The sequence below is a fragment of the Sciurus carolinensis genome, chromosome 14 (genome assembly GCF_902686445.1).
Source record: "Sciurus carolinensis chromosome 14, mSciCar1.2, whole genome shotgun sequence".
Classification (NCBI taxonomy): Eukaryota; Metazoa; Chordata; class Mammalia; order Rodentia; family Sciuridae; genus Sciurus; species Sciurus carolinensis.
The window spans coordinates 9,160,927-9,185,000 of NC_062226.1; the positions used below are offsets into that span (position 1 = coordinate 9,160,927).

General features: G+C 35.8%; 1 protein-coding gene, 1 non-coding gene and 1 pseudogene across 4 annotated transcripts in view; 1 reads left to right on the top strand and 2 right to left on the bottom strand.

The window, feature by feature from the left end:
• Nucleotides 1-24,074, bottom strand: part of Pbx3 (PBX homeobox 3) — a 204,654-nt gene that overhangs the window by 164,286 nt on the left and 16,294 nt on the right. The gene's annotated exons all lie outside the window — the stretch shown is intronic.
• LOC124964748 (small integral membrane protein 26-like) lies at nt 2,977-3,241 on the bottom strand (annotated as a pseudogene).
• Nucleotides 8,321-8,447, top strand: LOC124965062 (U6atac minor spliceosomal RNA). The gene has a single exon (XR_007105072.1). It is a non-coding gene; the product is annotated as a U6atac minor spliceosomal RNA (small nuclear RNA).

The window sequence follows — 24,074 nt, forward strand, 5'->3', positions numbered from 1 at the left end:
TCTGTGACCCAACTCAAAATGTGCATCTTCTGTGAGGTCTTCCCCGATGGTTTTAGCTGTCAGTTGCTCTCTCTTCCTGACTTCCACAGTATTCTTTCTATACCTCTAGGATTCTAGTACAATAGTCTACAAATTTGATCATGTGTCCCCTGTATGTGCGTGTGTATGTATGTATTTAACTTATATGTGTGTCTATATACACACATCCATATATAATGTGCATGTACTACTATTAGGTAATATCTTTGGGTGCAATATGTAATTATGGTGATCATTGTTAACAATGGTGGTAAGTTACAAAGTAAAAAATAATTATAAATAAATTATTAACATGGTCTTTGTAATTTTAATGTTTGACTAGCTTTCTGTCAGACATTTAGATAATTATTTTTTCAAACACATCTAAGACCTGTACCAAGAGAAATCAGTTCTCCCATTTTCTCATCATATGCTTGCCTTTTTCACCCATTTGAATCCATATTATTCTCTGTAAATATCTTAAGATAACTTCAATTTTATATGAGTTTAGATTTAGATAAAATAATATACAAATATCTGTGTGTGCCAGGAACACAAACTGGCAATATATGGAAACAAATCTAGAACCCCCACTATTTCTTCTCAATGCTCTAAGATAATAAGTAAGTCTCTAACACATTGGCCACTAACACTGATTTATATTTTAGACATTAGTTAAGCTTAGTTCTTACTTTTTTTGCAAAGTATACATCAGAAAAGCATCACAAGAAGAGATTTCACAACATCTAGTAAAGCGGACAATGGGTACACTATGACCCAAAGTGGTAGGCAGCCTCAAAGAAGGCCTCCAAAACACATCACCTCCAGCCTTATATATTCCCTTTCCCTTGAGCATGGACTGAACTTAATGACTCACTTCTATCAAACACAATATACCAGAAGTAACAGGATTCCAAGATTAGGTTACAAAAACACTCTTGACTTCCACCTTGGATCCCCTCTCTCAATCACTTACTCTCACTCTGAGGGAAGCCAGATGCACCATGCTGAGAGGGGACCTATTGAAGGGTCCATCTAGGAAAGAACGATACCTCTGGTCATTAGCCAGTAAGGACTTGAGGGGTACCAACAGACAGATGAGTGAGCAAGAAGCAAATTCTCCCCCAGGCGAGCCCTGAGATAACTGCAGCCCATTGGCACCTGATTGTAACCTTGTGGGAGACTGTAAACACAGATGTACCTAGGTAAAGTATACTTTCATATTTAGTCCACAGAAACTATGAAATGATAAATGTTGTTTTAAACTACTAAATTTTGAGGTGATTTCTGATGCAGCAATGGATAACTGAGCTCAAAAGGATGTAAAGGAATGGGGATGTAGCTCAGTGGTAGAAAGTTTGCCTAGCATTCAGGAGGCTCTGGATTTGATCCCCAGCATGGGGGTGGGGAGGGGATTGGGTGTATTTAAGAACATGTATTACAACATTTTATAATAGGAAAAATTAGAACAATCTGTCTACCATAATTTCTTAAAAAAAAAAAAATTATGGAACAGGCCAGGCATTATGGTGCATGTCTAAAATCCCAGCAACTCAGCAGGTTTAGGCAGGAGAATTGCAAGTTCAAAGTCAGTGTCTGAAACTTAGCAAGGTCTAAGCAACTTAGCAAGAACCTGTCTCAAAATAAAAAATAAAAAGGGCTGGAGATGTGGCTCAGAGGTTAAGCGGTCCTGGGTTCAATCCCCAGTATCAAAAGAAATTTTAGAATAGTTAAACTATGGAATACTGTATACCGTGGAAAAAAATTAATGAACTTGAGGCAAGTTCATCAATGTTGAAAAACCTTAAAGTCAATGTTAAGTGGAAAAAAATTTAGAATGAAAAAATTTTTATATAATATTTAAAAACATTCACAAGAGTTATGAACAATAAATTCAGTGTGGAAGGATAAAAAGGAAAGGGAATGGGATTAGGGAAGGAAACATAGCAACCTTTCAATTATAACTGTAATATTTTATTTCTTACACTAAATGCCATTAGCATTGTTTATATGTTATCTATACTTCTATATTGCCTGAAATCTTTTGCATTAAAAAAATAAAGAAAATACATACAATGAAATGGGCAAATATAAGTAGAAGTTCTGATGGTTTCATATCCATCCCAATGGATTTGGAGATATAGCCCACATGAGACAACTACTTTACTATAGCATTCAGCACACTATGTCAATTACATGCTTAGAAGTTTTCTCCACCCTAGGCTATGAGCAACTTCAAGGCCCAGAATAAGCGTTCAGTAAATGTTTGAAGAATAAATCTATGGTATGAGCAGTGTTTGTATGGGTTCCATTCTCTAACTTAGTATCTGTTTATTTCTAAATAAACAGACCATACCTTGACTCTACTGTAAACAACTAATTATCTAAGAAAAATTAATTTGGCAAGGCAGCATCCACTGTTGGTCATTAACTAATACTAATAATCATTCATATTCATTAAAAATGTTGGCACAAGGCTCAGTCTTCCTCTCTACACAATGTTGTTCCATTAGTTGGCTTTTGGAAGCATATAAGAAATTCAACCAACACCTAGCCTAAAGGTTCACTGACCTCCTTAAAAAATAAATAGATAGATAGATAATTAAAAAAAAAAAATCAATGACCTTTAGTTCCAGCTCACCAATTGTCAGGGCCACATCCCAAAACTTATCCATCACCTGAAACCACTTCACCTCTGAAATAAAATTTAAATGTCTCATTATCAGTTTCTTACCCTACCTATACTCTCATTCCCCTTCTTGTTTTTTCTTTCTTTTTCTTTTTTTTTTTTTTTTAGTTTCTTTCAAAGAAATATTTATTACATGGTACATGATTATTTTATAGTAAAATTAAACATACACTTTTCACAAACATAAGATGAAAACCAAGTCATCTATCAAATTTAAATACTGAACCAAAGTTCTTGTTTTCAGAATTCATCATGATTCCAATCCAGAACTACCATGATTTCAAATAGTTGAGGATCTTCCTAGTAAACGGAACAAAATCTTCTCTATATGTGACAATCGTTTCCACATAAAACTCTCTTGGGGGCTCAGGTATTTGACTTGCTGAGGCATCCTTTTGCTCTACTTCATCACCTGGTGGCTTTTTTTTTTTTCTGGCCAAACTTGTAAAACACGGAACCCAACAGTGTCCAGGTGCCCAGTGCGTAGACCACAGACATGCGTCGGTACCAGGACACGGCCCTTCCCGGGTGCATGGCGCCATCCCGCCTAGGGCCCAGACCTCTCAAGCAGAGCGGAAGCGGGTCCTCGCATCATTCCCTTTCTCATACTTCAACTGTTCCTTAACGTAACTTAATCAACCAACTCTAAAATCCCTCCATTTTCTCTTTGTCTATCAGCCATTCCCTTAGCTTTCTCACCTGTACACAATGGATTATATGGTGGAACACTGTAATTATTCTTTCAAGAAAGTCATGTAATCCATTACACCCTTATCCTCTTATCTGCCAAATTCCAAGCACATAAGAAAGTGGCAATCTGCATTAACTAGTTGAAGAAATCACAAGGAGTCATGCAAGTGCATTTCAATTTCAGCCTCCAACCTCAGTGAATTCTCACACTAACAATTATTTCCCTTAGCCTTGTCCAACTCACTCTTTCATTATCTTCACTATTCAGGACTTCATCACTTTCTTCAAACTATACTTCATCCCAGTTCAACTCTTAATCGTGGATGATCTTTCCTACTCATCAAAAGGAGTTCATTCATGGAGAACATTTTCCTTCTGGTTTCCAATGCCCACTAGCAAACTTCTCTACATCATTATGCATCTCTCACCTTATCCCTAGTCCTTAAAAATGTTATGTAGCAAAACAGTGTGACTATGGTGTAACATAATTTACAATATATTTCTAAATAACTGGAAATCTGAAGATTCCCAACACATAGAAATGTTTCAGATAGAAATGTCAATAACATTGATCATTATGCATTATATATACATGTATTATTGTACTGCACCCCATATGTACAAATATGTGTCAATTAAAAAAAAATTGTAATGTCCCACCATCCATTGGAGGCCGACTCTCTATGCTCTCTTAACTCTGTTCCTCAGTCCTCCTATGACACCCTGCTCCATCTTTCATCCCTGTTCTACTCTGTCCTCACACAGGTCCTCCCATGACATTAAATTTAATAGCCAAATCTTTTCTCAACATAAAAGAAAAAAATTCTTCATCTTATGTCACTAATTACCACCCAATCTTTTTCTCCTTTCATTCAAATGTCATCATTCTGGGCTGAGGAGATAGTTCAGTCAGCAGAGTGCTTGCCTTGCGAGTCACAAGGCCCTGGGTTCAATCCCCGGCACTGCAAAAAAACAAAACAAAACAACAACAACAAAAAAAAACAGGCAAATGTCATCATTCTACTGGAGCAATTTACCATAAGGTCCCCTTTTTCACTTGCAATCTTATTGGAGATGTCTAAATCACGTTATAGTGCTAAAAATCTTTCACCACTCTTAGAAGTTCTACCTTCTAAGTTTTCACTCTATTGCATGGGTTCCTAGTTTCCATTATATTCAGTGACCATTGGTTCACTGCCTCCACTATAGACTCCTTGATGATGGTATTCCTGAACCTCTCCCTGAAGATTTCAGTCACCTTACATTTTTCCCAGGACACATCTGTAGCTCTGATCTCTTCTCTGAGAAAGATTCAGACTCCAATATCTTAACTACCTATAGAGCACATCCACAGGGCCTTCCCAGTAGAATCTCAAACTGAACATACTTGAAACTGATCTCCTCCCTATCAAGAGCAAAATTAGCAAAAAAAAAAAAAAATGCAGTTGACAACACCAAGAGCCAGTTCTTCTGAGGTATGAAAAAAAGAAATAAAAGAGATAGGTAGAGGGGCTGGGGTGGTGGCTCAGTGGTAGAGCAATTGCCTAGCATGTGTGAGGCACTGGGTTCGATTCTCAGCACCACATATAAATAAATGATAAAATAAAAGCCTACCAACATCTAAAAAACATTTGGGGAAAAAAAAAAAGAGATGGTAGAAAGGAAAAAACAAAGGACAAGGAAATACAATTATTTTGGGTACTGGGGCTTAAACTCAGAGGTATTTTACCACTGAGCATATCCCCAGCCCTTTTAATTTTTATTTTGAGACAGGGTCTCACTAAGTTGCTTAGGGCCTCACTAAGTTGCTCACTAAGAAGCTGGTCTTGAACCTGTGATCCTCCTGCTTCAACCACTTGAATCACTGGGATCACAGGTGTGTGCCACTGTGCCCAGCAGCAAATATAACTTTAATCTGAAAGACTTGTGCTAAAGTTTCTTTTACCTTCATTCCCAAAACCAGTATTCCTCCCAGGACTGTCACACCTCAAGTCAGTTCTCCTCTCACACCTGCCATTCCCAAATTTCTGGGAAATATACACATCTTCACTCACAATCTTACAGTTACCATAAATTCACTCACAAAAATTACCTTGTGCACTATTAATTAGTCTATGTAATAAGTGGATTAAGCAAAGAAAGATATCTTAAGAAACCTATAATATAGGGTACTTTCTAGTGTTATCTACTGATCAGAAAAGGGGAACCATATCAGTCTAGGAATCCTGAGAACTGCCAGACCACCATAAGCCTCCTTGTTATCAGCAGTCATCCCCACATACTTCCCATGTCCACCCTGTCTTTTCCTCTAAACTGAGGCATCCTTAAATCCATTTCTACAACATTTGTCAAAAACCCCACTAGTCCTGATTTGAGAGTCCCTCTCCCCAGGAACTCCTCAGACCTCCTCAGGCGATACTCCCACAGCAACAGCAAAAAATCAAGCAAAAACTATCAGTAACAAAGTAAACACTAAATTTAAAATAAAAAGGCAACTTTTGGGTTGGAGTTGTGACTCACTGGTAGTGCACTTGCCCGGCATGTGTGAGGCCCTGGGTTCGATCCTGAGCACTGCATATAAGTAAATAAATAAAATAAAAGATCCATTGACAACTAAAAAATATTTTTAAGAAGTTTTTTAAAAATTAAATTGAATTAAAAGGCAACTTTAAAACAGTAAGATGGTTTCACAGAATTTTTACTTTCCTTTGCCAGATCTCCCAACCTGGCTCAGTGAAATCTCAAAGATGACAGCATAATTTCCAGTGTGGACTGCTGGTCCTGGCACTGGAGGACCAGCAGTCCACACTGCTTATTCTTCAAGAAGTGTGTTTGTTCTGACTTCCTAGGGGCTACCTGAAGAACAAATATAAGGGCTAGTCTGTTCTACCTACCTTGAACTCACTTAGTACAGAAAAATAGAGAAGAATATGCACCTACCTGGGGCAGAAGATTGTAGAGCAACAAAAGCAAAAGCCAATTAAAACGTCTCTTGGGGGCTGGGGAGATAGCTCAGCTGGTAGAGTGCTTGCCTCGCAAGCATAAGGCCCTGAGTTCGATCCCCAGTACCGCAAAAAAAAAAAAAAAAAAAAAAAAAAGTCTCTTGGGGAAATGAGGGCATTCAAAATGGCACTATAGAATTTAGAAAGTCTCATGCATGTTAAAGGCAGGACAGGTGCTCAAAAAAAAAAAACCCAAGAATACTTTATATTTCACCTCTGGTTGATCTCAAGCACAACAGGAAGTAAAGACCAGGGCTGAGTTATAAATGGTCTATCTAACCAATAAAAGAACATCCCCAACAGAGAAATCTGCAAAGACTGAGAAAAGGGATTTTTCCCTTTCTACATTTTCTATTTTCCTCTTTCATCTTTTCTGTATTTATTGAGGCTCCTGGTATTCAAGCATATCTCTATCAAAACACTAGCTGAGCCTGGTGTGGTGGCTGCACACCTGTAATCCCAGTGGCTCAGGAGACTGAGGCAGGAGGATCTCAAGTTTGAGGCCAGCCTCAGCAAAAGCAAGGCACTAAGCAACTCAGTGAGACCCTGTCTCGAAATAAAATACAAAATGGGGCTGGGGATGTGGCTCAGTGGTTGAATGCCTCTGAATTCAATCCCCATACCCCAAAACAAAGCAAACAAACAAACAAACAAAAACACTAGGCAAGAGCTGAAGGTTGTAGCTCAATGGTAGAGTGCTTGCCTAGCATGCCCAAGGCCCTAGGTTTGATTCATAGCACAAAAAAAAAAAAAAAAAAAAAAAAAGAGAGAGAGAGAGAGAGAGACAGAGAGAGACTTCAGAGACCACACATGACAAATACAGACTTGACAAAAACAGAAGTAAAAAGGAAAAGAGCCTAAGTGGCCTATAGGACATCAAGCATACAATCTATACATAATGGTAGTACCAAAAACAAAGAATATTTGAGACAATAATGGTTGAAAGCCTCCAAAATTTGACAAGTCATGAACACATACATACAAAAGCTTCAGTATGCTCCAACAAGGATAAACAAAAAGACCTACTCAGAGATGCACTATAATCAAATTACTGAAAGAATCTTGAAAGCATCAAGAGAAGCAACTCATGACACACAAGAAATCCTCAGTAAGATTAATAGCCACATTCTAGACAAAAACAGTAAGAAAACAGTGGAATGACATATTTAAAGTGCTGAAAAAGAAAACTGCCCACTAAGAGTTCTATATTTGGTAAAACTACCCTTCAAAAGTGAAAAAAGAAGCACACCGGTACACACCTGTAATCCCAGCTACTCAGGAGGCTAAGGATGGAGGGATGGAGGGTTATAAATTCTAGACCAGTCTAGGCAACTTTGTCTCAAAACAAACAAAAAAAACAAAAAACAAAAAAACAGGGATTGGAGATGAAGCTCAGTGGTAGAGTGCTTGCCTAGCATGCATAAGGCCCTGGGTTCAATCAATACAACCTTAAAAAAAGAGTGGGGGGGGTGGGGAAAAACCTCAGAACTAGGAATAGAAAGGAATTTCCTCAACATGTTAAAAGGAATTTAGGAAAATCTACAACTAACATCATATTCAACAATGAGAGACTCAAAGTTCCCTCATTAATAACAAGAACAAAAAGAATGCCTGTTTCTTCCATGGCTATTCAACATTGTACTGCAAGTTCCAGCCAGGTCAATGAGTCAAGAGAAAGAAATAGGAGACATTGGAAAGGAAAATGTAAAACAAACTCTATTTGCAGATGACATGATCCTGTGTAAAAAATTCCAAAAAGTACTAAAAAATGTACTAAAATCAATAAAAAATTGGGCGATATCAGGCAAGATCAACAAAAGATCAACCTTCCTGCACCCCCCAAAAATAAAAATTAGCTGTGTTCCTAAACACTAGCAATGAACAATCCACAAATGAAATTAAGAAAAAAAAAAGGCCTACTGTGTTTTATAAAAGGAGAGAAGGTAAGTACTTCCCTTGACAAGGATGGAAAAGGCCCCTTGGGTCTGACAACACAGACATGGTTAAGGCATCACCACCTACTTCATGGCATCTAACAATGGTTTTTTTCCTCCACTCAGTCCTTCCACCATGATGTGCTGCCTCACATTACACCCAGGGCAATGGACTTCACCATCTATGAACTAAGACCTCTGAAACCATGAGCCAAAATAAATTTTTTCTCCTCTTAAAAAAAAAGGGCGGGGGGTTAAAAGATTGGTATACTAAAAACATAAAGCACTACTAAAAGAAATTAAAGACTTAAATAAGTGAAAATGTATCCAAAGTAGGCAATACTGGGGCTAGGGTTATGGCTCAGTGGTAGAGCACTCACCTAGGGTGTGTGAGGCACTGGGTTCGATCCTCAGAACCACATAAAAATAAGTAAATAAAAATAAAGGTGTCCACCTACAACTAAAAAAAATTTTTATATATATATATATATATATATATATATATATATATAATGAAGGTAATACTACCCAAAGCAATGTACAAATTTGATTCAACTCCAATAGTAACTTTTTTGCAGAAATGAAACAGCTAACCCTCAAATTCATATGGAATTGCAAGGAACCAAACAATATAAAAGTACCCAAAGCAATCTAAAAAAGAACAACAAAGTTAAAGAACTCACACTTTGATTTCAAAATTTACTACAAAGCTACAGTAATCTAAACAGTGTAGTAAAGTATTAAGGTTAGATGTAAAGATAATGGAATGGAATTGAGAGTCCAGAAATAAACCTATACATCTATAGATTCCTTTCTATTCCAAGTTCTGAGGTTTTTCCCCACCCCCCACCCCTGTTTTTTTAAGGTTGTATTGATTGAACCCAGAGCCAACTTATTTTTGACAAAGATACCAAGACCATTCAATGCAGAAAGAACAGTATCTTAAACAAATAGTGCAGACACAACTAGATAGTCAAACCCAAAATAATGAACTTAGATCCTTGTCTTACACCATAAACAAAAACTTACTAATGGACTAACCATCAAATTATAAAAACTAAAACTATATGATTGGCAAAGATTTTCTCCCACTCTGTAGGCTCTTTCTTTGCATTGCTGATAGTTTCCTTTGCTGAGAGAAAGCTTTTTAGTTTGAATCTATCCCAGTTGTTGATTCTTGCTTTTATTTCTTGTGCTATGGGAGTCCTGTTGAGGAAGTCTGGTCCTAAGCCGACATGTTGAAGCTCTGGACCTACTTTTTCTTCTATAAGATGCAAGGTCTCTGGTCTGATTCCGAGGTCCTTAAACCATTTTGAGTTTAGTTTCATGCATGGTGAGAGATATGGGTTTAGTTTCATTCTGTTGCATATGGATTTCCAATTCTCCCAGATAGAGCACTAATCTCCAGAATCTATAAAGAACTCAAAAAACTCTACACCAAGAATACAAATAATCCAATCGACAAATGGGCTAAGGAAATGAATAGACACTTCACAGAAGAAGATCTACAAGCAATCAACAAACATATGGAAAAATGTTCAACATCTCTAATAATAAGAGAAATGCAAATCAAAACCACCCTAAGATTCCATCTCACCCCAATTAGAATGGCGATTATCAAGAATAAAAGCAACAACAGGTGTTGGCGAGGATGTGGGGAGAAAGGTACACTCATACATTGTTGGTGGGGCTGCAAACTAGTGCAGCCACTCTGGAAAGCAGTGTGGAGACTCCTTAGAAAACTTGGAATGGAACTACCATTTGACCCAGCTATCCCACTCCTTGGCCTATACCCAAAGGACTTAAAATCAGCATATTACAGAGATACAGCCACATCAATGTTCATAGCTGATCAGTTCACAATAGCCAGATTGTGGAACCAACCTAGATGTCCTTCAACTGATGAATGGATAAAGAAACTGTGGTATATATATACAATGGAATATTACTCAGCCATAAAGAATGATAAAATTATGGCATTTGCAGGCAAATGGATGAAACTGGAGAATATCATGCTAAGTGAGATAAGCCAATCTCAAAAAACCAAAGGACGAATGATATCGCTAATAAGTGGATGATGACACATAATGGGGGATGGGAAGGGTTAGTGTTAGGGTTAGAGTTAGGGTTAGGGAGGGGGGCAAGAATGGAGAAAGGAAGGACTGTATAGAGGGAAAAGAGGGATGGGAGAGGTGGGGGGAAGGGAAAAAATAACAGAATGAATCAACCAACATTACCCTAGGTAAATTTATGATTACACAAATGGTATGCCTTTACGCCATGTACAAACAGAGAAACAACACGTATCCCATTTGTTTACAATAAAAAATAAATAAAAATAAAATTGTAACTGGTATAGAAAATACAAAAAAAATAAAAATAAAAAAAAATTAAAAATAAAAAAAAACCTAAAACTATAAAACTATTTTTAAAAAAATAGGGGTCTTTATGATCTTGAATTTGTCAACAAATTCTTAGATATGATCCCAAAAGCACAAGCAAGAAAAGAATAGAAAAACTGGACTTCATCAAAATTTAAAACATTTTTATATCAGAGGACATCTTCAAGAAAGTGAGATAACTTATACGATGGGAGAAATTATTAGCAAATCATCTGTGATACAGTCTAGTCTTCAGAACAGAGAACCCTTACAACACAAAATCAAAGATAAGTGACCCAAAAAATGGGCAAACAATATGAACAGGATCTTCTACAAAGAAGATACAGCAATAATCACACAAAAAGATTCTCATTAGAGAAATGCAAATTAAAATCACAATGCTAAACTACTTCACACCCACTAGGATGACAATAGAAAAACAAAAAAATAACAAATATTAATGAGACATTGGAATCCTATACATTGCTGGTAGGAATGTAAAATGATGCACCCACTACAGAAAATAGTTTGGATTTCCCCAAAAAGTTAAATATAGGACCTGGGAAGTGGTTCAGTGGTATAGTGGTATAACACTTGCTTAGCATGTCCCCAGCACCACAAAAACAGAAAAAAGAAAAGTTAAATAGTCCAATACTATTAACATCATCCAACAATTCCACTTCTAGGTATATACTCCAAAGAACTGAAAACATGAAGTCAAACAAATACTTGTACATAAATGTCTGAATGTCTATAACAGCACTACCCACAACAATCAATAAATGGAAATAACCCAATTTCTCCTCAACTTATAAACTGTAATTTATCTATACAATGGACCATTACTCAGCCAAAAAAAAGTTAATGAAGCCAGCTCAGTGGCTTACTTGTAATCCCCGTGATTCAGGAGACTAAGACAGGAGGATGGCAAGGTTAAGGTCAGCCTGGGCAGCTTAGTGAGAACCTGTCTCAAAATTTAAAAATTTTTAAAAGGCTGTGAACACAGCTCAGTGGTAAAGAGTCCCTGGGTTGAATTCCCAGTAGTGACAAAAATGACAAAAAAAAAAAAAAGAGAGAGAGACAAAGAAAACTAATGAAAATACCGATACATGTTACAATATGAAGAATCTTAAACCAGGTCTGGTGGCTCATGCCTGTAATCCCAGAAGCTCCAGGGGCAGAGGTAGGAGGATAACAAGTTCAAAGCCAGCTTCAGCAACTCAGTGAGGCTCTAAGTAATTTAGTGAGACTCTGTCTCAATATAAAGAAGTTCAAAAAGTCTGGGGATATGGCTCAATTAAGTGTTCAATCCCAGATACCAAAAAGAAAATCAAAAACAAAAAACAAAAACTTAAAAAAAGGATCTTAAAAACATTATGCTAGCTGAAAGAAGTCAATCACAAAACACCACATACTGTATGACTCCATTTATGTGAAATATCCAGAATAGGTAAATCCACAGAGATAGAAAACAGATTGGTGGTTGGCAGAGAAAGGGGGGAGGAACAGGGAGTGACGGCTTAATAATAGGTACAGGAATTTCTTTTGAGGAGATGAAAATGTTTTGGAACTAGAAATAAGTGGTGGTTACATAACATTGTGATTGTACTAAATGTCACCAAATCATACACTTTAATATGGTTAATTTATGTTGCATGAATTTTACTTAAATATAAATAAACTAATATCCTCAAGCAAATGAAACAAACTGCTGGTATGAATACATACTGGTACAAACACTGAGGAAAGGAATTTGATATTATCTAGCTAAGCTGATAATGATCATGCCCTCTGCCCTGCATTTCCACCTACTCTCTCTCTCAGTTAAAGACAACCACTCGCCTCCACACCTTCACTAGAAACTGGCACTCCTGTTTACTCCCTCTCCTCACATACCACACTCGACTCATTTCAACCAACAGATATTGAGAGCTTCCTACTCCATGCTAAGACAAAACACTGAACAAAAACACAGCATCTCTGTCCTAATAAAATTCCTAATTTACTGCAAGCAAAAGAAACAAGTACATAATTAAAACAGTGTCATAAACACAACAAGGAGAAAAAACAGGATGCTACTGGAGTACATACAACACAGACCTGGAGTACTAACACAGACCTGAGAGAGGTCAAAAACATTTTCTGGAAGGACATCCAGGCTAGGTTCTGAAGGACACACAGGAGTGAACCAAGTGAATGAAGACAAAAATAGTCTAATCAATCATTTAATCCTTCCTTCTCATTTTTTAGTTTTATTAAAGCTATTGTTCCCTCTTTTTAAACCATATTATTATTATGTGTAAGTACACATCAACAGTAACCTACAAAAATCTACTAACGAGTACATTCCTTCCAACAGTTTCCCAAGTGAACTTGTAAAAATTCCGCTCTTATCATTTCCTCGCTTACATCCATCTGTAACTACCCAAAGGATAAAGACCCTATGCCCCTCACAGAGAATTAAAGCTTCAATGATGTGGTCCCTGCCTGTCTCATTCCCTGTCTCTCCTCACTTCTAGATAATCCAGCTTGTATTTATTCACATGTACTGTATTACTCAACAGAGAGCATTTGCTCTGTGTCTCTGATGTCTTAATTGTGTCACTGACATGTAACAAGTCCTCAATATGTTTTTTGAAGAAATAAATGAACAGATAAAATAATAGCAATAGCTGCAATTTATTCAGCACCTATTACCTACCAGGTACCTCATTAGGTATTGTACACACATTCTTCTCTAATCTAACAACAACCCTGAAAGTTGGGTATGAATGGCCTCATTTCAGTGAAAAGAAAACTAAGGCTCAGGAAAAATTAAGGAGTTTGCCAAGGTTACAAATCAATTAAATAGCAGTTCGGCATGGGACCAAGATCCACTGAACTCCAAAATCAGTATTGTTCCACTGCATCAAGCTGTCTCCCAAACTACTCTTAAATATTATCTTTCTCTAAATATCAACACATCTTATTATTTATATACTACCTGTCCCAAAGTGAACATCAATTATAATTGTCTGCCTCTAATTGCATACCATGCATTACTTTTGGAATACTAATTCAAATCACAAAATATAGAAGTGAAAAAGAACTAATGATTAGTAGTAGCCCAATCACCCCAATAAAATAATATTTGACAATCATCTAAAGCTGGTAACAAAAGTAATGTTTTAAATTTGTATGACAAGATTGAAAATCACCATATTATTCTTTAATACGTCATGCACCATGCATTTCAGTTTGCTTGAGAGTAGAATGAAAACACTCAAACATAGATATGGAACTCCCCTTAAGAGGCAGATGATACAGAAAGATTCACTTTGAATTAGGCAATACATGCTTCATGAACACTAAGAGGTTTATATTCAATTTCTCTCATATTCCCCACCATCACCACCACCACCACCACCACCACCCCCTCCATAGCACACACATAAAGACAGACAGAACAGGAACTCAATATCACGCTATAGTCTCTCTGGTTATTCCAGTCTGCTGAGTTGATAGCCTTTCAACCTTGCATTTCTCAAGGAATTAAGACTCAACAGGATTAAAAATTCAAGTTGTTAAGAAAGTAAAGACTAAATGATGCTAGCAGTGCCTTCAACATCAAACAGAAATGGGGGAAAGTGTAGGTAGAAAGGGGAAAAGGAAATTAACAAATTTTCAATAACTACTACATACCAGGCACTGGACTAGATATTTTCACATAAAATTATTTTTGATAATAGGTCATTAATGTTGCTTGAGTAATTCAGAAAATGATTTTACATTCCAATTTTTCTAAAATTAGTCCTGAAAAGGAAGGTAATACATAAGGAAACAAACCTTACTTGTTGTTCTTCCATTATTTGTACCATTTTAACGCGATTTTTCTATTAATCTTTGACAAGCCATGAAATTTTATATTTTACCATGACCAACCCATGAAATTTACCAACTCTGTCCATGATTCATACCAGGTCATAGTTATAATGTCTGCTATGCAATTTAGCTAAATAACCATTGAAATTTCTCCCTTTGGACAGAATAAAAAATCTGTCTATAATTAAAGCAGGAATTGTTAACTACAAGCAGTTAAAGTTTACAGCATTGTTTGACAGTTGCAAAGATAAGCCAGTAAAAACCCTGAGATGCTGTGTCTACCTATACTTCCCACACATTTGAACAATAGTGTGATATCTCTTAGCATCATAAAATCAATCTCAGATTAGGTAATGAAATATGCACCAGCCTTTTCCCAGAACCTTTTGACAAATCACACACAATCCTAAATCTTCATAAATCAAGATTAAAGACAAGTATATCATCACCAACACATATATCTTCCAAAGTCTGACCCAGAGACTAATGAGAAAAGGCCTAGACTATCTCATCTGATTAATTAATTCAAAATGTCTGCTGTTATTCAAATGTGAGGCTGGTATTATTTGAATAACACTTGACAGCAGCGCCTGAAGATATCATTTCTGATTTGTGAAGCTGCTGCATAACTGATGATAGTTTATGAAAATGTTCCAATGAAGCCGCTTTTCTTGGCACAACTGTGAAAGATTTACCAAAGAGGTGGTTCTTTTTTTGTCAGTAGTTGATGTTGCTAATGTTGTCAAATACTTCCAAATACATAGTCTCTGGAGTCTATTTTCCCCAAAATATTGCCACAATAGCAGCTTTTCCACCTTCCCAGTTTGATTTGCCTGAACACAAAACTGCGTCATAGGGGACCTCTCTCATTTTTAAGGATCCAAATAACATCTTCCAGAATTCATCCAGTCCCTCTCACTAGCATTTTTTTTTTTTTTTTTTTTTTTTTTTTTTTTTGCGGTGCTGGGGATTGAACCCAGGGCCTTGTGCATGTGAGGCAAGCACTCTACCAACAGAGCTATATCCCCAGCCCCCTCTCACTAGCATTTAAAAAAAGAAAAAGAACTTTGACACTATGTTAGTTTGAGGACAGCCTGGATTTGGAGGTCATTTTTTCCTTATAGTAGTTCTTCTTTTAGAATGTCAGATAGGAAGGTCAAAATATCATAAAGTAATTATGTTTTTTCTCATTTAAAAGTAAAATAAGTATGTTCTAAAGCCTAAATATTGTTTTCTCCTTAAGAAGAAATTATGGCTTTTTGATGAAATACAATTAACGGACCTAAGAGAACTTCAAAATCAACATTATTTATGTTCTGATCCACTTTTAACTTTGCAGTTTAATAGTTCATACTACACATGGTGATATCAGGGCATATCACTGGCAAACTGCCCACCTTACAGGCTTAGTGTTATTTCTGAACTCAAATTTTCCTTCTCTGCTGTTGCAGTAAAGAGCATAAAGATTTAATTCAGAGATATGTTAAATGTTCTGCAATGTGCAACCCCAATCACCCAAGTTTCTCCTTCCCTGCCACATAAAATCCACTTGCTTCTAGACAGCTTCTCCATTTACAAGTCCTCTCCACTTCCTCTTCTATATATTTCATTTTCAACACTGCAAATACATTAATGCTTAATTTATGTGATAATAATAAGCACTAATCAGTTCAGCTTGAAGAACAAATTTAAATAAGATTTAATAGCTGATTAGTAATCAATTCACACACAATAAAAGAAGGTCAAAGAAACATAGAATATCAAAGCTGAATGAGACTTCAGAAATTTAACCCAATACCCTTATTGAGAAATAACCACTCAGTAACCTGCCCAGGAATCCCAGGAAGCTTACACTAGTTCTACCTCAAAAACTGAGGTTCAACAAATGTGTATCTGTTGATCTGTTCTTTTTTCTCTTTTATGTGTACAGCCAAGACTAATTACAGGGTCCACTTTTCAAAGACAAAAACTGTTGTAACATTGAAAAATATTCAGAACAGTGTACTTATGCACTAAACAAATGCCCCCAGGGAATCACAATGATGACTTTAGGATATAGTCTGTTGCCTTCAGAATCCAAATCCTGAAAATCTATTTCTTTTCAGGTAATCTTTTCATTTTCAACAATGCAAATACATTAATTACACAAATAAATATAAAATAATGATCTCAGAGCAAGTTATATGTGTTTCACTTTACACAAACTTTCTGTTCTCAAAAGATGGTCCACAGACCTATTCAAGAGTCTACAAAGTCAAAATTATTTTTATAATCCTAAAATAGCGACCTTTTTCTCTGTGTTGACATTAACATTGATGGTACAAAAAGCAATGACGGATAAAATCTCTAGTGGCTTACTGTGAAGCAAGTGAATGTAATAGTGAATGTATTCTATACCACCAGGCACAGAACTTAAAAACAAAGTCAGTTACCCTGGGCATAGTGGTGCACACCTATAATCCCAGTTACCCAGGAGGCTGAGGCAAGAATATCACCAGTTCAAGGCCAATCTCAACAACTTAGTGAGACCCTGTCTCAAAATACAAAGGGCAGGGGATGTAGCTCAGTGGTACAGTGCCTCTGGGTTCAGTCCACAGTACAAAAAGAAAAAGAAAAGTCAGTTTCACTTCAGCATGTCCTTGATGAAATAGTAGAAATTATTATAATTACACTTTGAATACACAACTTTTTAATATTCTGTGTGACAAAACAGGAATTATGCACGAAGAACTATGCTGCTTACTAAGTATAAGAAAAAGCACTAGCACAACTATGAGATGAACTATATGAATTAGCTGCTTAAAAAACAAAAGACTGGCAAACTATGGTTGTATCAGCTTAGATATTTTGGGAGAAATTTTTTCAAGAGGGAATCAAGTAATCCTGTTACTTCAAACAAAAATTTGATAATTTTGGTGCAATGACAAAATCCAAACTTTAAAACAAAAATTAGAAGTCTGAAACACGTATCTACCACTGTAAGTATGACAGTTTCCCAGTACTTAAGAAACTTTTCTGGGGCTGGGAGTACAGCTCAATGGTACAGTACATGCTTAGCAGTTATTGTCAGCACCACAAAAAAGAAAAAAAAAGAAACTTTTCTGATGAGTTTGGTGGTAATATTAACAAATGCAACCTTTTGATACGTCTGAAATGAATCAAGTGTGTGTGTATGAAATGTGTTAACATATCCAAGAGATGAGTAACCAGTGAACCAATACTTTCCAAATGACTAAGATATGTTACAAAATCACACATGGATTGGAAGACCTATTCAAAGTACAAACTAGACTAAGATTTTAACAAAATATAGTAGAAAAAGTCTTCAGATTTCACATTTAAATTAACCTTTAAGAAACTATTACTTGGGCTGGGGATATCGCTCAGTTGGTAGAGTGCTTTGCCTCAAATGCACAGGGCTCTGGGTTCAATCCACAGCACCGCAAAAAAAAAAAAAAAAAAAAGAGGGAGAGAGAAAAGAAACTATTACTTGTAGGAAGGCATGGTGTCCCACATTTGTAATCCCAGTGACTGAATATGGATATTCAGCCCATATCAAAATGGACTGAAGGCAGAAGCAAATAAGAGGATCCAGCTATCTTCAATTAACCCTGATATTAAGGAGATCTGCAAAAAAATAAAACAATGCCACTCTTCTCACCATTTTATTACACTTCACTTTGTTTTTGGAAAATGCTATTTAGGATAATGTATAACTAACTGTAATGTGGTTCTTTATGCTAACCTGTAATAGGTTTAAGATTATAATTAACAAATATTTTTTTAAAAATTTGCCTTAATTTCAAATGCAATAAATACTGATAGATATTAAACCTTCATAAATAAAAGTTCCACTAATAATGTAAAGGGGTCCTGAGATCAAAGAGTTTGAGAATCACTGCCATAGATGATTTCCTCAAAAAATCTTCATATAGGAAAGTTTAACACATGAAATACAGATTCTTACCCAAGAAATTATCTACTTACTTTATATATGAAAGGAATTAATGTATTTTAAAGAAATTCTACAAGTAGCAAAAATTGAATCCCATAGCACAAAGGAACAAATGAGTTGTCAATAGGACAAATTCCCTCCTCATAAATAGTTATGGCACCTAGGTTATAAACCAATCTTGCCTTTTTTCACTGGGTTTCATTGCCAGCCCACTCTTGCCTTTGGTTCAACTCTTCTACTCATTTTCCTGTTTCTTTCTCCTAGATACAGCCAAACATTCATTCCATTCAGAAGTCACTGATGCTATGTGTGTGTGAAGATCACTGTTTAGAAAGTAAATCTATTAGGCTTCCAAAAAGAAAGTGGATTACAATTGCAAATTGTACAAAATAAAGCTTTAAAAAAAAAAAAAAAAGGTCTACCTCTACAAAACTGTTGTTAACCTGAGGCTCCGCATCTCCATGAGGGGATCCATAAATGATTTTCAAGGTGTCTATAAACTCCTTGAAATTGTATTCAAATATTGAGTGAGTACAGTTTTCTAGAAATGGACAGTGGGCCCATTGCTTTCATCAAATTCACACACAAACTATAATAAATAAAAAAATTAAAAAAAAAAAAAAGAAAAAGAATCCCTGTTTCCCTGTTCTATAGCTTTCTGGAGTAACACAAGTATAGATTTTTACGAACAGCAGTTATGAACAGACTTATTAGCAATTACATGGAAAAAATTATAGCTATTTGAATTGCATGACTTTTTAAGAATAAGGACAAAAGGAATAAAATATTCACCAGCCAAATATTTGTGAGCTTTCCATGTCTTAATGATTTTCATGAAGCAAAATACTTGGTACTAATTGAGATTTAGACTTACACCTGAACCACAGAGCTACTATCTAACTCACCACTAGTCACATGCATTGGTTTTTAGTACCACAACTGAGAAAATCCATGACACAATTTATTTCAGTGGTTCTCCACTAAAAATATTTAGAGTTTTGTTTTTTAACTCTTTCAAATTGCTCTGAGGGTTACAGTTAACAAAACAAACAAATACAAAATATAGTTTCCTGGTCCTTCTACCTGATAAGCAACAGATCAGCAGCTGGTTCAAACAAGGAAGTAAACAGTTCAACAAGGACTATAGTGCAGATAATAAGGAATTAAAAGTTAAGTTCAAAAGAACAAAATACTCCAGCAATTAAGTAAATGATACCTTACTATATTTTGTTCTCTTGATCATGCTGTTTAAAATTAACATTCATTTAAATAACGTGTGTGTGTGTGTGTGTGTGTTTTTGTGTGTGTGTATTTTTTTTTAAGTTAACCAAATCCTAGGTTAAACTTTGGACTAGTCATATATGTAACCAATCTGTCACCTTTGAAGATAGTTATTTATTATTAACTTAAAACAGGAATTTCTATCCTTTATAGATAGAAAACTCAGCTACAAAAATGTACAATGTAAAATAATATAAATCAATCATTATGACAGATAAACTTGAGAATCAAAAAGAACAAAATATTCTGGCAGCACAATGCCTTTTGTCAAATTCTACTCTATAAGATTTCAATGTAACGTACTAAAACAAATATACTTCCCAACTCCATAGAAAAACATGTCTTAAATTGTATTTCAAAATTTCTATTTAGAAACACAAATATTTCCTAGTTATGAAGTAGACTGCTTATTATCATACTTGAAAAATTCTAAAGTTTAATAATTCAGGGGTTTGGGGGCTAGGGAGATAGATCAGTCGGTAGAGTGCTTGCCTTGTAAGCACAAGGCCCTGGGTTCAATCCCCAGCACCCAAAAATAATAATAATAATAATTCAGGGGTTTTGAACAGATTTTTCTCTTTTTAAAATACTATTAATGATAATAATGAAAGCAGTAATACATAAAAATTACTCAAGATTCAGGCAAGCAGCTGTATAATAATATATCGTATATTATAGTTGCTGTATAATAATAATATATGTATAATAATATATCGTATACATTATAGTTGCTGTAATTAAGATGAATTTCTATATAAAGGATTAGAAGAATATAATGTCAGATTTATCAGCAGATACCAGATAATGTATGAAGAAGCATTTATGTTTTTATTTAAAAATCAGCTATTGAGCATACTGTGTCATACGAATATATAGATAGAGAAGATAGGCAGATAGTGCCTGACCTCTAAGAACATACGGTCCCCTAGAGAATGGAAACAAAAAAATGAAAGAGTCCCTCTGTTCTAAATGAATATTTGTAGCATACCACTAACAGTATTAACTCAGGTCAATTTTATCTAATGATGAACTTCAATGACTCAGAAAACATCAAGATTTACTAATTACAATAAGCCCTTCAAAGTAGACTAAAATCTCCCCTTATTCTCCTCACTGGATCATAGTGTAATACTCCTTCCCTCATCTTAAAACACAACTCCTTCTCTCATACCTGTTACCTCAATAATCAACTCTAGATGTATGATTCCACGCATCCCATATATTACTAAGAGGTTTAAAAATGAATAATCAGTGGTGATGGAAATAATCTCAGTGATAAGAGCACCCTGGGTTCAATCCCCAATACAGCCACTACTATCCCCACCACCACCAAAAAAAGTAGGGATAATAGGCAACAAAAGCACAAGATCCAAGTTTGGCTTTGTTTTGTTTTGTTGGTGCTGGGAACTGAACCCAGGATCGTTGTGCTAGGCAAGTACACTCCTACTGAGCTATATTCCAACCTCAAGACTCAAATCTTAAAGATGAAATAGTCTTCAATTGCCCATTTCTAAGAATATTCCAGTAAGACTTGCAATACAAATAACACATTTAAAATATTCTCTTTTTTGGGGGGTCAGGGAGTGCCGGACCTCCTGAGGATTGAGCCCCAGACATCATTCATGCTAGACAATCACTCTACCACTGATCTAAATCCCCAACCCTTTCTTTCAATTTTAAGATAGAGTCTCTCTGAGTTGCCCAGCCTGGCCTCAAACTTGTGATCCTCCTGCCTCAGGCTCCAGAGTAGCTGGGATTATAGGCATGCACCACTGTACCTGGATAATAATAATAGATGCAATAAGAAAACACAACCAATATTGCTCATGCCCATTTTTCTTTAACTAGTTTCCTGCCCTTAAATGTGAGATCTCAGGTAGCCAGTGTTCATACTATTAGATATCAGGGAAGGTGCAGTATTTCAATTTTTATTAGAACTAATTTCAGGACTAAAAATACAGGTCAGTGGTAGATCACTTGCCTAGCATGACTGAAGCTCTGAGTTCAATCCCCAGCATAGCAAAGGAAAAAAAAAAATAACTAAAAACATTTAACTAATAACTTTAAATGATGCCATTTAGAACCTATAACTAAGGGCAATATCTACAAAGAATCTATTTCTGGAGCCCTCATAAAGAAAGGTAATTACAAAATTATCAAATTAGAGATAAGACTGTCTTTATTTTATTTTTATTTTACTGACTGGATTTTTTAGACAACTAAAAACGGCTACCTTCAGAAAAGCCATCAGAATTCCATGTCTAGGAATCTAGGTGGGAATAATAGAATATCTAGACATACTAGTGAAAAAAAGAGGAATAGTGACTTTTCTACATTTGTCTTTGAACTATAATTATATCCTAATATACAAAGTTCTAAAAATAAAATAAAAAACAGGCCTACATTTACTGTAACTGTCCTTGAAATACAAACCTTTGCAAACAGTCAGCTCTAACTCTAAGCAATGATCTAAAACTCTAATATCCTAAGGTTCCAAGAACCATTTCAAATCTTAAAATAAAAGCTTTACCTAAGAAAAATGTAGTGTATTTCTAAGTAAAAACTGAAACTTTTTGCAAAACGATATTTTTCTTATAGCATGTAGTTCCCCCCAAAAGGCGATAAACTCTCTATTCTTGCTTTGTGCCTGAAGACATAATCTGCTTTTATCCTTTAGCAAAATATGAACCAGCTACTAGGCTGACAATGCCAAGAACCATGACAAAATGGATTATTAATGAGAAACTGAACTCCAGAACTCTATTAATTTATGTCTTCCTGTCGGATCCAAAAGATATATCAGCCTTCTCACTCAAAAGAAAAAAATGCCAACACTGTACTTTGTTTTAAAGTTCTCCACAGATGAAGAATTCATTATCCAAAGTACAGTTCTGTTATTTCAGGCTTTCTTGTAGAATAAAGAATCTTTATCAAATGGCTAAGAAAGCTGCTGACAAGTGCAAGTACCTTGCAAAATATATTTACGTCAAACATTCACTGAGAAAAACCAGGGGGAGGGGCAGAAAAAGGGTGAAAGCCCCTGCAACATTCCTGTCCCACCCTGTCTTGGAAGTCTTCAGAAAACTAAGCCCTTCTGATTCTAGTTATAACATAGTAAGCAGCATTAATACAACTTCGTGTTTGTGGGCTTTTTAAAATTCCTAATTACACTAATTATTCTGACATGAGGGGAAATGATCTAACAAGTAAAGAGAAGAATGTGTGATTTCTTTGTGCACAAACAACAATGTTTAAGTGACATAAAATATCCTTTCAGGCTTTCATAAGAAAATCTATCTAATCTATGCTTATCATAATATTTATGAAATAAAAAAAACAGAGAGGAAAAATTGCTATAATGTACTCTGTGTGACCTCTGCTTTCTACAGAGAATGGAAACAGCCTTTTGCTTTTCAATCCCCATCAAAGTGGAGTAAAAGGAGGACGGCGTTCCCGTGCTCACTGCCATTAATCATTGCTTTCTTCAAGCAAGTGCGTATTAATTTCTGTCATCCCAAACATCATCGAGTATTGTTACACTACCGTTCACTCCTCATTCACCACCAGTTGTTACCAGTTTCCCTACACTGAGCAGAGACAGGGTGAATCGTGTGGATTTCAGTGTTAGAGGCCTTTATCCCTGGGGTGCTGACACCAATTAAGCCATTTCAAGAAGAAATGAGAACAGGCCCAACCCTTCCATGTAACAAGAGCTTGCACCTAGCTTTGGCAGGTTGCCATTTTCTCTGGCTTCACACTATAGAAATACTCTTCTCCACATCCTTTTGAATGATTCAGACTGTTTACATGTAATCGGTAACAATATCTTTTTGTTCCATTTCTTCAGGTCCAAACTTAATGCCCAACACAACCTCCACACAAAAGACCGGTAATCTAGATGGCAATCCAGAAAGATGAATGCTACTATTACAGAATCATTAAATTCAGGTTAGGAAATAAAGGCATATATTCCCTATAATCCTGTGACAATTTTTTAAAGGGACATTTTGAACAAAATTTAGACTGCAAAAGCTATTGCTTTTCTCAAACGGGGTTAATTGAAGACAAAATATTTCATTTCACTGGCTCAATTTCAGCACTGTATTTGCTAAAAGATTTTATACACACAGGAATGTAAACCAGATACTTCCAGTATAAATGGCACAGTTTGTATCCAGGTTAAAGAAGCTTATTACCAAACACTGTATTGACATTTGCTTGCTTTCTTAGTCTTTGGTCAGGCACTAAGGCTATGCTTTGTAA